At 48.0% G+C, this 15657-nt stretch overlaps 1 long non-coding RNA gene across 1 annotated transcript; it reads left to right on the top strand.

The window, feature by feature from the left end:
• Nucleotides 1-3322, top strand: LOC147020799 (uncharacterized). Its single transcript, XR_015062118.1, has 3 exons — nucleotides 1-1372; nucleotides 1694-1795; nucleotides 2446-3322. It is a non-coding gene; the product is annotated as an uncharacterized LOC147020799 (long non-coding RNA).
• Nucleotides 3323-15657: the final 12335 nt, after the last annotated feature.

The raw sequence follows: 15657 nt of genomic DNA, 5'->3' as shown, positions 1-15657 counted from the left end.
GTTTGTCCCGAGTGCGTCGGTGGTATTGGTCAGTTAATGACATCAGTCCTGATAACTTCAGAGTGTAAAATGGTTGAATATCATTTAACAGGAGCACCACGTGGAGGTTGTCATCTCGCTCCCTTTTCTTCATTCATGTGTCATGTGTTTGTGCTGAAAACCCAGGTGACTTCTCCTGTAAATCGGAGTTGTCCATCGCTTCTTCTTCTCCATCTGTCTCAAACACTAATCTTCCTTCAGGCACACTCACTTTTTCACTTTTACCTTCCTGACCAATACGTAAGCACTCTCAGCTTATTCTGCCACGAAGGTTTAGTACGACCTCCTTCGAAGCATTCAGTAACCCAGCTCTTCACCCCAGTCGTGACAGGTGTGAACACTTTTCCAAGAACACTCACGGTTTCCAAACATAAATCGTTTTGTACGAAACACACACAAACTGCTCCACATTTCCCTCTCAACACCGTTGGGCTTCCTCTTGCCTCTCACCCCAATCAAGCCTGCACCTCCATCCCGACATCTTGTTCAATCACACTACCTTGCCCCCCTCCCCCACTACCCTCATGATCCCATCGTTGTTCACATTCACACCTTTTCACTCTGGTCCACGAATATCAGAGGCCTACCTGCCTGTCTACCTGCAAGCTTTTCTTCACCTGAGCAAACGCTGTCCTCCTTTCACCTGTAACTGCACATTGAAATTACACCATGTTATAAACACCAGGACACCTCCATTATCATCTCTGTTCCACCAAACGAGAATTTTGTGTTCCTGGAATTGGTTCTTCATTTTGTCTTTGTCTCCTGTTTTGTATTTTCCAAGAGTCTGTGATGGATGCAGATTGCTGGGGATCATCATGGTGTTTATCTTTCTCCACGAGAGGTTTTCATCGTGAGCTATTGTAACACTCATTTGGTAAAACACTCACTAATTGTTACAACCTTGTGCGAGTCCCTTCATCTGAACCTTCCTTGCCATGTTTTCCAAGTGATCGTACAGTTCCCCTTGGAATGTTTGTGACAATCCTGTTTTTCAAAGTTTTTCAGAAGTGAAATGATCTCACAAGATGTCACCTTTTGTACCCCTTCTTGTCATATCCTCGTGTGTTTGTGTAATTCTATTGTTGCAGGTGAACCGCCTGGAAGGTCACGTCATGGAGGAAGGAGTACAGGGCTTCCAGCAGGAGGATGTTATAAACATGGTATAAACACCAGGATTGTCATCTCGCTCCCTTTTCTTCATTCACGTGTCCTGTGTTTGTGCTGAAAACCCATGTGACTTCTCCTGTAAATTGGGGTTGTCCATTGCTTCTTCATCTTGTGCTGTGTTCTGATTGAACGTACCTGGATCGGCACCTGCAGAGGAACCCAGGTACGGTTTGAAACAGCAAAGGGCCGACCGTGTGTCGCTCTTCTTTATTTATTTATGTACTTTTGTCAGTGGGATTATTATTTATTTATAAATTACCTTGGTAGGATTTGATTTTTATCCGTAAATGTCGATAAGCATCGATTTCAAATCACTCTCACAGATGAGATTCTTGTGGTTTTAGTATTATGATACACAAAGCTAAGATGAACTGCGATTGGTCTGGAATCTTTCTTCATTCAGGATATCTGATCATGTCAGGAGAGTAAATGCTTCTTGAATCATTTTTTATTGGAACTTATTCTTTGTTCTTGCACCAACCAGTGGAATATGCTGTGTCCAGTGTCTTCTATATCTCATTCCATGTGGATGGAGAGACAAGATGTCTGCCGTTCAACATTTGAAAGACGAATGGAGTTCATCCTGGTAAAATATTTCTCTTCTTGCACGTTTTGTAATATCCTTGCCCTTGCACATTCCTCGCTGGAACGAACCAAAGGGGCGCACCACTCACTCCTCGAAGAATGCTCCACTCACTCCTCATGGAATACTTCACTCGCTTCTCTTACAATGCTCCACTTGCTCACCCCTTATAGAAGCTGTGTTCTCCCTTCTGGAGCTGTGTTCTCCCCTTCTCGAGCTGTGTTCTCCCCTTCTGAAGCTGTGTTCTCCCCTTCTGAAGCTGTGTTCTCCCCTTCTCGAGCTGTGTTCTCCCCTTCTGGGGCTGTGTTCTCCCCTTCTGAAGCTGTGTTCTCCCCTTCTGAAGCTGTGTTCTCCCCTTCTGAAGCTGTGTTCTCCCCTTCTGGAGCTGTGTTCTCCCCTTTATTCATTCCCAAACTCCCTGGACCCTGTTTATGACACAACACTTGGTTCGCAGCTTTGAAATATTAAGCGTCACATAAACCATTGCTGTGATACACAGGTAGATCATGACATCACCTGGGTTTGAATCCCGACACGGATATAAACTGTCACCCTGGTGTTTCACATGCAGGATATTCATTTCTCCATGCGCTGAAAACAATGTTTTTTTCAGGATAAATGACATTTATATAAAAAAAAATTTTTTTTTATAGATTCGCGATCCCTGAGAAGACTCGACCGAACCACAATGTCTCCATCCCAGGATTGAAGCCAAGAGATGTTTATTTTCAAGGCTGTACCACTCCTGTGTGAATCTCCTGACATGTTTAACATGACTACTCGACTGGAATGAAAATTCTCTTCTGGTTATTGCAACACGACGTCAGGTCTGTCTTTTGGGACCGTCAATGTGAACATGTAACTCAGTGCGACCTGCAGCATGGTCGGAATGTCAGCGACAACACCGACCCCCCCCTCGCTGGCCTTGTTTGTGTGGAGGGTGACTGTGTCATCCTGTCAAGACTAAAAACAGCACCTGACAAAGGGCGGATGAGCTTCCTTCAGGAACCAATGACCACCCAGTAAGGAGATGGTGTCTCCTCAAAAAATGTAATCCAGGTGTACTACAGGTGTGAAGTAGTCGCTCTCACTCTTTGTGATGCTGAAGATGTCATCTCCTCGTTTTTTCTTGTGTTTCACATTGAAATGAAAGAAGGAATGAAACTCATCTTTGTACATTTATTAACACTCCAGTGTGTTGAGATGAAACTTGAGTCGGAGACATCTCGTTATTTGATTGGTTCTTGAGTTCTAATCGGTGTTGAGATGATCTTTGTGTTCATGTGTTTAAAATTCTCCAGTTTTGTCTTTTTTCCCCCCAATTCAGTGTTACCTTGATAAGTGTTTTCGTACATTGTTTTATTTCATATCTTTTTGTGTGAAACATTTCTCTTGAGTGGTTACGACCAAAAGTCAATGGTTTCGTGTTAACGGATTCACAAAGTTGTCTTTCTTTATTAAAATTATTCTGGTGTGAATTTCCTCTTTTCTCCACTTCTTACTCTGTGCTGATATGACCATTGTGTTGTTTTAATAAATACGAAGTTCATGGAATGTTCTTTGTTGTCATTTGTTGAGAAGAATAGTTGTGAAATGTTTTCTGCCTCCTGATTCATTCACAGGTTTTAAACATTGATGGACATTCTCAGTGAGCCAAAAGGTATTTCTGATGTGGTAAACTGATACACCAGCCGTGTTGACAGATTTCTCTGCAAAAGTTAACGTCAGGTCAGGCCAGTTATGGGAGCATGCGCCGGAGCAGCATGTCACAGTGCCCACTTTCAGCTCCGTCTGGCTCCCCCCCAGCAGATGCCTGGCACGTCCCCATTTTCTTGAGATGCCTATCAACCTGGTGCAACCACGAGGCACGTGATCAGCCTTTTGGCCTCCTCTACTCACGAGTCCAAAGTGGTGAGCAGGATCAGTGTCGGGAAAATGAGCCACATGTCCATCCAGCAGCAGGTGACGCTCACGGACTATACAGAAAGCAAATCTCATCTGAATCTCTCTCAGCAACAGCTCGTTGTACATAAAGTCTGACCAACAATGGCCAACAATTCTCCAAAGAAACATGTCACTGAAAGAGTTAAGTCTTCATCTCAGATCTCTGGTCAGAGTCCAAGTGTCACATCCATAGAGCAAGACTGGAAGCACCAAGGACTTAAAGACTCGGACTTTGGTCCTCCTAAATAGGTACCGACAGCGCCACATCCCATGATCAAGTGAATCCATGACTCCCCAGGTCTGACTCAGACGTCTATTGGCCTCTGGTTCACAACATGCAGATACATGAGTATCACTGCCAAGATAAGTGAATCTCTGTATGAGTCCAACATCCTTGCCACAAACAAGTATAGACAAGATAACAGCATCCAAGATGTCATTGAAAGCCTCGATCTTCGTTTTTATGCAGGAAACCGGTAATCCCAATGGCTCCGACTCCTCATTCAATGCGTCGAGCAGCCCCAGAAGGATATCCAGCATCTGTGCAAAGATGACTGAATCATCTGTTTAATCAAGGTCAGAGATCGTGATATTCCTAAACAATGCACCGCAACTTGATCTCTCCGACTTCCTCCCCAGAATCCAGTCCATAAAAGTGCTGAAAAATGTGGGGGCCAGTACACACCTCTGAAGAACTCCAGTAACAACTGGAAATGTCAGAGATGGAACGACCACACCTCACAACACGCTCAGTTCCAGAGTACAGTTCAGAATTCAGATTGATCAGGTTTGGTGGCATCCATGAAGACTGAGAATCTTCAAGAGGGCATCCAGATTCACGGAATCGAATGCTTTGCAGTGTTCAACATAGGCTGTGAGCATCCCCTGCTGAAACTCTCATCTACATTCCGTGAGGACCCGAAGAGCAACAAAACGGTCATTCATTGACCTCTTTGGTGTTTCACTGCTCTGGGTACTGGTGCTGAGGCAGATGGTGGCGAGCTCCATCAAGAATTATCCGAGGAAAGACCTTGCCTGGCACTGAGAGCAATGTCACCCCTCAGTGGATGTTGCAGTCCTGATGATCACCCTTCCTTTTAGAGAGAGGGCCAACAAGGCCCCTCTTCCAGTCAGTTGGGATGATGCCTGTGATCCAGACATAGAATAGTAATGTATACAACGACACGAGTGCAGCGTTTTCAACAGCCTTAAGAGTTCAGCATGGATGCTACAAATCTCATGAGCTTTACCTCATTTCAACCGGTTCACCGTAGCCTGCGTTTCGACAAATGATGGTGGTTCACAGTTGATTGGAGCGCCAGCAATAGTGATAGTTACACCCCTGATATCCAACTCAATAGCCTGATGGTCAGCCTGGTAGAACCGCTTAAAGTAACCAGCCCGGCGGGCCTTAACTTCGGACTCCTCTGTCAAAAGCCCACCACACTCCGCTCAAACTGCAGTGCACCGATGGATAGGCTTGGAGGAACGCAATGCACTAATTCCTCTATAAGCAGGACAAGAATCACTTGACCACAGATTCCTCGCACACACGACTCCTTGTCCGCCCTCATTGCAGCGCGTACAGTTTTAAGCCTCAACTTGCTGAAAAGCTCAGCTCTGCCATTCAGTCTGGCCTGCGACTCTCATCAATGGAATTAAGTGTCATTTGGGAGACAAAGTTCTGCTTCGCCTGAAGGTGGGTTCCAAGACATTCTTCTGGTTGTGGAAATGATACAGGTAACAAGACCAAGATATCCACTTTTTGTCTTCATTCTGCCTCAACGTTGATGTGCACACAAGTTGAAGACAGTTTTCTTAATTTTTGTGCTTCCTTGCAACACAAAATCCAACGTGTGGATCTCCCTGTCTTTGGATGGATTCCTTGCAATCCAACGTGTGGATCTGTCAGGTCAGGTTCGATCTGTGACCTGCTCCAGGTACCATGTAAACCTGTACTAACCTGTTCCATGGTCGGGTTGTCGGCGACTAAACCGTCTCCCCCACCAGGTTTTCTGGTGAGGAGGGTGTTTGGATATGGACACCCAGCAGGATTAAAAACAAAACCTGTCAAAGGGCGGAGGAGCTCCTTGTGAGCCAACGGCCATCCATATCTAGTGCCCAACTGTGTCTGCGGACGTCCTCCTGCAGTTGGGTTACTTCTTATTAGGAGGTTGGTGGCAGGATTTGCACTCCGGCCACCGTAAAACGCTTCATTCCGCAAAACGCAAAAACGCAAAAAAATCTGAAAACCCACTCCGTGGGAGTACCTCCTGTGCAGCTTCCCTTCGCAGGGCAGCTCACCGGATGACAGGATTGGGGCAAAGCCTTCGGGACCCCCAATATTTGATAGGAGGGAAACCACGGGGTAACCTCCCTGGGTCAGATTGCGGGAGAGTGTGTCGGAGTGGTGCTGAGGTGTCGTATACCAGACGGCGGTCTCCTTGGGTTAACCTGAGGCGGTCCCTTCGGGTGGGTGCCTGGAATGTCCTATCCCTAAGAGAGGATGATCACCTGTCTCTGTTATCATCTCAGCTCAAGCGTTTGGACATCGGGATTGCAGCTCTCTCTGAGGTTCGGAGACCGGATTGCGGCGAGATCATGATGGGTGGTTACACCTACTATTGGTCTGGTCGCTCTGATGGTTACCATACCCAAGGAGTTGCTGTAGCTGTGTCCAATAAGCTGACCCCAATGATAATTGAGGTAACACCGGTCAACGAGCGTATTATGAGATTAAGGATTCGCCACTCCTTCGGTGTCATTTCCCTGGTCTCTATTTATGCTCCGACTGAGGCGAGTGATCTCACCGTGAAGGACACATTCTACGCCACACTCGAGTCTGTGGTTGATCAGTGCCCCAGACGAGATACACTTCTAGTCTTGGGGGATTTCAATGCATCGACTGGAACTGATAGGGATGGTTATGAGGTGTGTGTTGGTCCCCATGGGTCAGGAACTATGAACCAGAATAGCTCTAAGTTCCTTGACTTTGCAAGAAGTCATGGACTTAGGGTGGCTGGTTCATGGTTTCAGCGCCCGCAAGCTCATCGCTGGACTTGGTATTCCAACGCTGGCGGTGTGGCAAAGGAGATTGACCATGTCCTCATTGACGGTCGTTGGAGGATGATCCAGAACTGCAGGGTCCACCGGAGTGCTCAGTTCCTCAATACTGACCACAGGCTTGTTGTAGCAACTCTAAAGCTGCACCTTAAATCCTGGAGAATGGTACCATCCCAGCCTAGGCTGGATGTTGCCAAGCTCAGGGATGAGAGAGTAGCTGAGGAGTTTGCGAACAGGCTGAGTGGACACTTGGGGGTCTGGGTGCTTTGGGGGGTCCTGAAGAGTTGTGGAGCACCTTCAAGACCACGGTCCTTGATGTTGCCGGTGGATGCCTTGGAGTTCACCGCAGGGCAAAGAAGAATTTTGTCTCTCAAGGGACACTGGATACCATTGACCAGAGTCGCAGGGCCAGGCTGAATGGCAGAGCTGAGCTGTTCAGGGAGCTGAGGCGTAAAACTGTACGTGCACTGAGGGTGGACAAGGAGGCCTATGTGCGAGGAATCGTGAGGGGGTAGAGCATCACCTGTGGACAGTTGATTCTCGTCCCGCTTACAGGGGAATTCACGCATTACGTTCATCCAAGCCCATCCCTCGGAGCACTGCAGTTCGAGCAGAGAGTGGTCGGCTCTTGACAGAGGAGTCTGAAGTGAAGGCCCGCTGGGCCGGTTACTTTGAGCGGTTGTACCAGGCTGATCCCCCAGCTGTCGAGTTGGACGTCAAGGGTGTTACAATCCCTGTTGCTGACCCTCGAATCAACTGTGGTCCACCATCGCTTGTGGAAACACGGGCTGCGGTGAACCAGTTGAAACGGGGCAAAGCTCCAGGGATCTGTGGCATCCATGCTGAACTTCTCAAGGCTGGTGGAAATGCTGCACTCGTGTCGTTGCATGCAGTTTTGTGCTCTGCCTGGAACACAGGCATCATCCCAACTGACTGGAAGAGGGACCTTGTTGTCCCTCTCTGGAAAGGGAAGGGTGATCGCCAAGACTGCAACAACTACCGAGGGGTGACGCTGCTCTCAGTGCCGGGCAAGGTCTTTGCTCGGATAATTCTTGATAGAGTTCGCCACCATCTGCTTGAGCACCAGCGTCCAGAGCAGTCAGGCTTTACACCAAAGAGGTCAACGATTGACCGTATCCTTGCACTTCGTGTCCTCACCGAACGCAGACGAGAGTTTCGGCAGGGGCTGCTTGCAGCCTATGTTGATCTCTGTAAAGCGTTCGATTCAGTGAATCGGGATGTCCTCTGGAGGATTCTTGGTCTTCGTGGGGTGCCACCGAAACTGATCGATCTGATGTCTGAACTCTACTCTGGTACTGAGAGTGCTGTGAAGTGTGGTGGTACCATCTCTGACTTATTTCCAGTTGTTACTGGAGTTCGTCAGGGATGTGTACTTGCCCCCACACTTTTCAGCACTTGTATGGACTGGATTCTAGGGAGGATGTCGGAGAGATCAAGTTGCGGTGCATCGTTTGGCAATGTCAAGATCTCGGACCTTGATTTTGCAGATGATGCAGTCATATTTGCGGAGACTTTAGACATCCTCTTGGGGGCCCTCGAGGTGCTGAATGAGGAGTCGGAGACGTTGGGATTACGGATTTCTTGGGTCAAAACTAAGATCCAGGCTTTCGGTGACATCTTGGATGCTGCTGTCCTGTCTGTGTCTGTTTGTGGTGAGGATGTTGAGGTCGTGGATAGATTCACTTACCTTGGCAGTGATATTCATGTCTCTGCAGGTTGTGAGCCGGAGGTCAATAGACGTCTGCGTCGGGCCTGGGGAGTCATGGATTCACTGGATCATGGGGTGTGGCGCTGCCGGTACCTGTGCGGGAGGACGAAAGTCCGAGTCTTCAGGTCCTTGATACTTCCAGTCTTGCTCTATGGGTGCGAGACTTGGACTTTGACCAAGGATCTGAGACGGAGACTTAATTCCTTTGGTACCAGGTCTCTTCGGAGAATCCTTGGCTATCGCTGGTCGGATTTTGTGTCCAACGAGTGGTTGCTGAGAGAGACTCGGATGAGATTTGTTACCTGCATAGTCCGTGAGCGTCAGCTGCGGCTGTATGGGCATGGGGCTCGTTTTCCTGACGCTGATCCTGCTCACCAGATTCTCTCAGCGAGGGAGTCTCATGAGTGGAGGAGGCCAGTGGGCCGACCACGTGCCTCATGGTTGCAGCAGGTTGACCATCATCTCAAGGAGATGGGGATGGGCCTGGCATCTGCCTGGGGGATGGCCAGACGGAGGCCCCTGGAGTACCGGCGGAAAGTGGACGCAGCGACGCGCTGTTCTGGCACATGCTCCCATACCTGACCTGACCTTGCAACAACTTCTTCATGAAGCTTGATTGTGTAACATCATGCCCATTGCAAATAGACACAAACGCCAAGGTTGGGGTGAAATTATGTATTGTTGCGGGCCAGGGGGGGTGGGGTGGTCGGTGGCGATAAACGACCACTTGGTGGAGCAGTGGAGTCGTCTCCCACCGAACACCCGGAATTTAGGTCGTGACTCTCGGATAAGTCCGAGAGTTCATGGATCCCTTGGCGGAACGTGGTCGCCAATATTTTGACGGCGTGGGGTAGGGTTAGTTGCCTAATTTCAATATACCTAAATACCCACGTCGTCCAACGACCGGGGAAAACCACACCCTCGACGGACCTCGGGCGGAACGGACCGTTTACCAAGCCAGATCCGGGTGTAAACCGAGCAGGGATTACCAAGATCCGTCGGTCCAAGTGGCAACTTACCGGCCCGAACGGCCTTACTAATTCTCAAACCCGCACCATGCTAGGCCAACGAAAGCACGAACAACGAACTGGAACATTTAACAGGGGTTTATTTATCTATCTATAATTCCAGCAATGTGTGTGTGTGTGTGTGTGTGTGTGTGTGTGTGTGTGTGTGTGTGTGTGTGTGTGTGTGTGTGTGTGTGTGTGACCGCTGTTTCTCAACAACCACTGGTCCGATCTAATTGAAATGTGCCAGGTATATTGCTGGGGCCCTGTTGACGTGCCTTTTCAAAGTTTGATATTAATCGGATAAGTGCTTCCCAAGTTATGGCCATTAATTTACCAACCAATGAAAGGACACGTTGCTGCGCAGGCGTGGCTGTGTCGGCCAGTGCGCGGCCGGCCGATAATGACGTCACGTTATTACGGTTACGATGGAGATCGGTGCATTAGTTACCGTGGCGTAGGAGTGGCAATGGTCAATGGCAGCGAATGTCATGGCAAGCAAAGACAGGGAGGTAAATGATTTTAATTAACTCTGTGTGTGTAAGTATCACAGCAGTTGTTACTTCAATGCAAGCGATAATTTGTGGAAACGGTCCATGCTCTTCCTTGGGACGGAGCCTCGATCTGAGGGGTTTGAGGTTCCGCCCAAGCCTTCAGCCGAAAACACGTGGGCAATGGCGACTGGTCGAGTGCGGGACGGTGGCGTTGTTGTAGTGGATGTCGTAGTAGTTGACAAGGAAAAACCTAGCAAAAAAATAACTCGAAGCGCACACATGTAATTCCCATTAGACAGAAGGAAGGATTCTAACTATAAAGACACACTATCGAAATAACTAACTTTGGGACCTGAATGTTGAGTGCGCATGGTTTCCAGATTCGGAACAGTATTTCAATCAAGGTACATGTACAGAACTAGTCAGTTGGAGTGTGCAGTGCAAGAGGTTCGTAAATGGTGTGATGGAGAAAGTGTAGCTCAGTAGCTGATGTTGAAGACCTTCGGGTCCTCTTGGCCTCAATGCTGCAAGCTGAAGTACTTGTGTGAATAGTTCTCCCAAGAGAAAAAGAGAGCCTGGGCCCTGGAGGGATCCCAGGGTGCTGACTGCTTCCTGGTGGTGCCTTACACCTGGGCGAGCCTCTCGTGCATGAGTTGGACCTGACGTGGTCTGGGGCAGTTGGGTTTCCTTTCCTTACCTCCCACTGAAGGTCGACGGAGGTTATGTTTTCACGCCTGTGTGTCTGGTTGTCTGTGACCAGGATATCTCAAAAAGTTGAAGATGGATTCGGACAAAATTTAGTGGAGAAGTTGGGTGTGTGCCAAGGACGAAATCGTTAGATTTTGGTGAAAAATACAAGAATTTTAAAGTGATTCTTCACCATTTAGAGATAGGATGAAAAACAATATGTGGCACGATATTTCAAAAAGTTGTGGATGACTTATGACAAAACGAGGTTGATGAGTTGGTGAGATGACAAGAACAAGCCGATGGTAATTTCGTTCAGGTTCAGGTCCTGATCCAGATCCATCCTATCAGTGGGATACAAAATATCAACTGTTCAGCCTGGTGGAGGTATACGTTCTTCCCAGTATAGTTCTCGTTATTGCCCGTTATGGACTATGTTCATGTGTTCAATCAACATGTGAAATACTGATGTGGTGTGGGGGCAGATCAAGGACACACCTGGCTTTTAGTGTGATTCCTCCTTTTGTATGTCTACACCCACAACCACCACCATACCCTTTGGTGGTTTGTAAGCTGGCTGCCCTTTGTTGTTTAACTCCTCCATGAGCCTGTAGACTCTTGTATAAAAACACAAGGTTTGATTCAAAAACGTTTGATGCACATTGTCCTCTTAACATTATTAACAACACAAAAAGCACTTCAGGATAGTCTATGTGAGGCCTTATAAATTTGGAAAAACCAGGAGCAGAGTGGGCCATCATCATCTCGACACTTACAAGGTTCTCCTGCTGGTCCCTGATCCGAGACCCAGACCCCCATCCTTGGAGTTGAATCCACACTGGCACGATATAATTCCAGGACATTACCATTTTTAAATGTCGATGATATTGTTGCGGTTTTGGGAACCACCTCCCTCCAAAGCAATAGTAACCACCATACAGCGGTCTCTCGACAGTTATTCCATTAATATACGTTCAGATAGTCCCTTCCCTTTTGTCTAGCAGGGCCACGGGACAGTGGGTCGTGTGGATCTCACAGTTAGGTCTTATATTTGTCTTCATTCCTACTCTTTTCCTCTTCTTCCTGAAATAAATCAAAGCAGGCACTGCACTCAGACAGCCACCTGTAAAAACTGCAGCCACACACAATGTATACGTCTTTACGAAGGGCAAGCGATGCAGCAAACAATAAACAACCTCCACCCACTGTACAGGCCGCACGAGGCGTGTTCTTTTCAACCCATCTCTCCATTTAATAATCATATCTATCTTCTTCTTCAACTCAACCCGACATACATAATTATATCCAAACCTTTCCCTTAATTCCCTGACACAGATTAGGGCTGGCACCGTGCATCCCACCGCCTTTGATAACCGCAAACACGATGCTCGATGGTGGGTGGACCCGCACGCTGACCATGTGCTTAATGGTGGACTCGCGCACGGCCATGATACTTTATCATCATAAAGAACGAGGCACGAATTACCCACGTCTTTTGTCGGGTCTGCGCATGGGGTTACAATGACATCTTACCATCGGTCTTCACTCACCACGACGGCAACAAATGTCTCCTGCAGACGGCCAACATCCTCCCACACCTACGCCTCGATGCAGCTGCTACCAGGCAGAGGCATGCTGTGCGGCCGGATCGCTCGGGCCGCGTGGTGCACCGTGGAGCAGGCACATGGACCAGCGCCAACCACGGGTCGCTGGGACACGGCACGGGGTTCGGTGCAAAGCTATTCATATCACGGAGTTCGGTGCAAGGCCATTCATGTCATGGTGCTCGGAGCGAGACGATTCCTCAGCTTGGAACCATCTGGCCGGAAGTGAAGTGGAGCTGCTTCCAGTCATGGCGATCAGCTCGTGTGCTGGTCGGGGCCCAACCAGAGCGCCCGATTCGCGTGACGACACCGCTTCGCGTCATCGACCCCGCCCCACCGGATCTATAAAAGGACGGTCGCAGTCGTCGTCGTTCCTCGTGTGTCGTTCCAGAGTCGGCGTTGTTCCTGCCCATCATTCCTTTCTTCATTCCTGTTGGCTCGTTCTGTCTGACTTGGGATCGACAACCTACCCATTCACCTCCCGGCTCAGTCTTTTTTTACCAATTCGCTTGCTGGCTCTGCCTCTCTCCACCCATTGGCTTTTGGCTCCACCCAAGTTCCTCCTCCAGGGTTATTTGCCTAATTTCAATATACCTCAATACCCACGCAGTCTAACTACCGTGGAACCACACCCTCGGTAGACTGTCCGATCCGAGTCGCAGGTCACGACTCGGATCCGGCGTAACCGAGTGGAGTTACCAGAGCCGCGCCGGACCAAATGAACAATTTACCCTCGCTATCTCTCAATACACAGCGTGCCAAGCAAATGAAAGAAACACAGAAACGAGCTGGAACATTTAACAAAAGGGATTTATTTATAACAATATTCGGGGAGGGGAGACAGAGCAGAGTTATCACAAATAAAAGAAATGTAATATGAAAAGAAAACACTTAAACAGCTCTATTTAACAGATTTGGCCCACGGACACACACACACAAACACACACACACAAACACACACACACACACACACACACACACACACACACACACAAACACACACACACACTAACTGGACCCGTAGGTCTATCTCAGTCAAGCCGGGCCGGGGTACCTTTCCGCTTCATGTGGCCACACCGACTCCGAACCACTGGTGGGACTCGAACCCACGACCCGAAGTCCACGGCTTAGGATCCTGGCTGCTCGACTACCAGACCTGCCCTCCAAAGGACCGCAGAGTGCTCCAACTACGACCATCTGCAGAACCCTCTGCAGTCGCCACAATCACACGGTCTCCCGAAAAACTGGTCCAGACCAAGCCAATCTCCTACCGTCTGCCGCAATCGCCACGATCCTCCGAACTGCCGTCCTCTCCGCTTTCTTGAGGAGGGAGGCGCTTCTCTCCCCGCTACTCGCCTCCTGATTGGATGGTGGGTTGGCAGGCGACTCATGGCGGCCTCCCGATTGGCTGGGGCACGTGTGTGGTGCTCGCCCTCCGCTCATTGGCTGGAGGAAACGCTCTCTGCCCCTCCTCGGAACGGAGCTTCGACCCGAGGCAACGAAGGCTCCGCCCATGTCCTCAGCCAAAAACACGTGTTTAATGGCGACCGGTCGAGTGCGGGGTGGCGTTGTTGTAGTGGATGTAGTAGTAGTAGTAGTAGTAGCTGTAGTTGTTGGTGGTGAAGAAGCAAAGATGGGCGTTGTTGTCGTTGTTGGTGGTGTAAAAATCCTAACTATAAAATAATTCACAACGCACATACAATTAATCACCCATTAAACATAGGGCGGGACCCTACCTAGAAACACATACTTACCGATATAACTTATCGATAAGGACTCTGGCTGTTGTGTGTGATGGGTTCCAGATTCGTAACAATATTATGCAAGAGAAGCATCGATCTGCACAGAAGATGAGTAGTTGCCATCTTGCCAGCATCTCCCCACCATGGGTAATCTGTGTCAATGTACAATATGCATTCAGATGCCATCAATTTCATCATCTTCATTTTCGCCAAATGCCAGCTGTGTTGTTTGTTCAACTTGACCCTCTCCAGTTTCCACAAGCAGGAGTACACTCAACGTCGTGCTTCTTGCATGTGCACCTCAAGCTGCTGCAGTCGGTCTGGTAGTTGCACCTGATGACCCGCAGCAGCTCCTCAGGAGCAGGAGCTCGGTCTGTCTGGAGGTGGGTGAGCCCCTTGTCGCTCTCCCACCATCCCCACTCTTTTTGAAGGAGTCCATCCCCAGATCCATTCCATCTTTAACATCGCACTCCAAGTGAGACCGGGTGCTGTATAATAATGAGCTGGGTCTAATCCTGAGGAATCCTTATTCTGAAAGACCTCTCGAAAGGCTTCAAACACATCGGCCAACAGCAGAACATCAGTCTTGACACAGAGGTCGTGGTATTCACGTCGGTTTTTGATATTGACCTCATTCCACAAATTTTTCTGTGTGCGTTGATATTTTTTATCATCAATATGACTTTTATTAAGTTTGTGAAAAAGTTCTCTTGAGGAGGGAGTTGTGTTTCATTAAATCTGTCAAAGTGGTCCATGTAGTCAAAATGATATACCTACTCTACACCTCTTAATGAAAAGAGTTCCATTTCATCCTGATTTGAGAAATGACTGGATATTAGAAAATGATATGAAACTTGAAGCTAATTTCGATAATGAACTGGATCAATACATTTCAACTAATCAAGAAATCTAATAAGAGTTTTGTGCTTCATTCAAATTGATTTGGTGCAAGAGATGTAGTTCTGGTCTGTGTTAGGAATAGGAGATATGTTCCCAACTGTCGAGAGTTCATGTATGAACAAATTGAGTTTGTTGTAGTTTGCATTATTGTAAATAAAGACAGGAATGAAAAAGGAAGTTTGTAATTGAGATTACGACTTTGATGAGCAGGTCCTCCGTATTTTCCTGAAATACGACAATGATCTCTCACCTTGACGTCGGTGATTTCATCTTGGCAAATATGGCAAATGTTCGATTATTTAAACTCATTTTTCTCGTCTTGAGATAACCTTTTAGAAGGGTTTGTTACCCCCACCACCGAAGGTGTAAGGAGGGTATGTTTTCACCTTTCTGTCTGTTTATGTGCAGGATATCTCAAAATGTTGTGGACAGATTTGGATGACATTTGGACAGGTTGGATGTGTGATAAGGGCGAACTGATTCGATTTTGGTGAAGAACCGGATCCGGATCCGGCAAGTAGAATTATGAAAGTGATTCTTCACCATTGAGAGATGGGGCCAAAATCGATAAATAGCATGATATCCCAAGTTGTGGATGGATTCGGACAAAACTGGGAGGGCATGTTGGGTGAGTGACCAGAAAGAATTGATAGAATTTTCCTGAAGATCCGGATGTGATAATTATTTCATTTTTA

This window comes from Eptatretus burgeri, chromosome 9, assembly GCF_056783735.1.
Source record: "Eptatretus burgeri isolate ZD-2024b chromosome 9, Ebu_testis_v1, whole genome shotgun sequence".
Taxonomy (NCBI): Eukaryota; Metazoa; Chordata; class Myxini; order Myxiniformes; family Myxinidae; genus Eptatretus; species Eptatretus burgeri.
The sequence above is the reverse complement of the archived record's forward strand: the minus strand, read 5'-3'. Positions and strand labels throughout refer to the sequence as shown.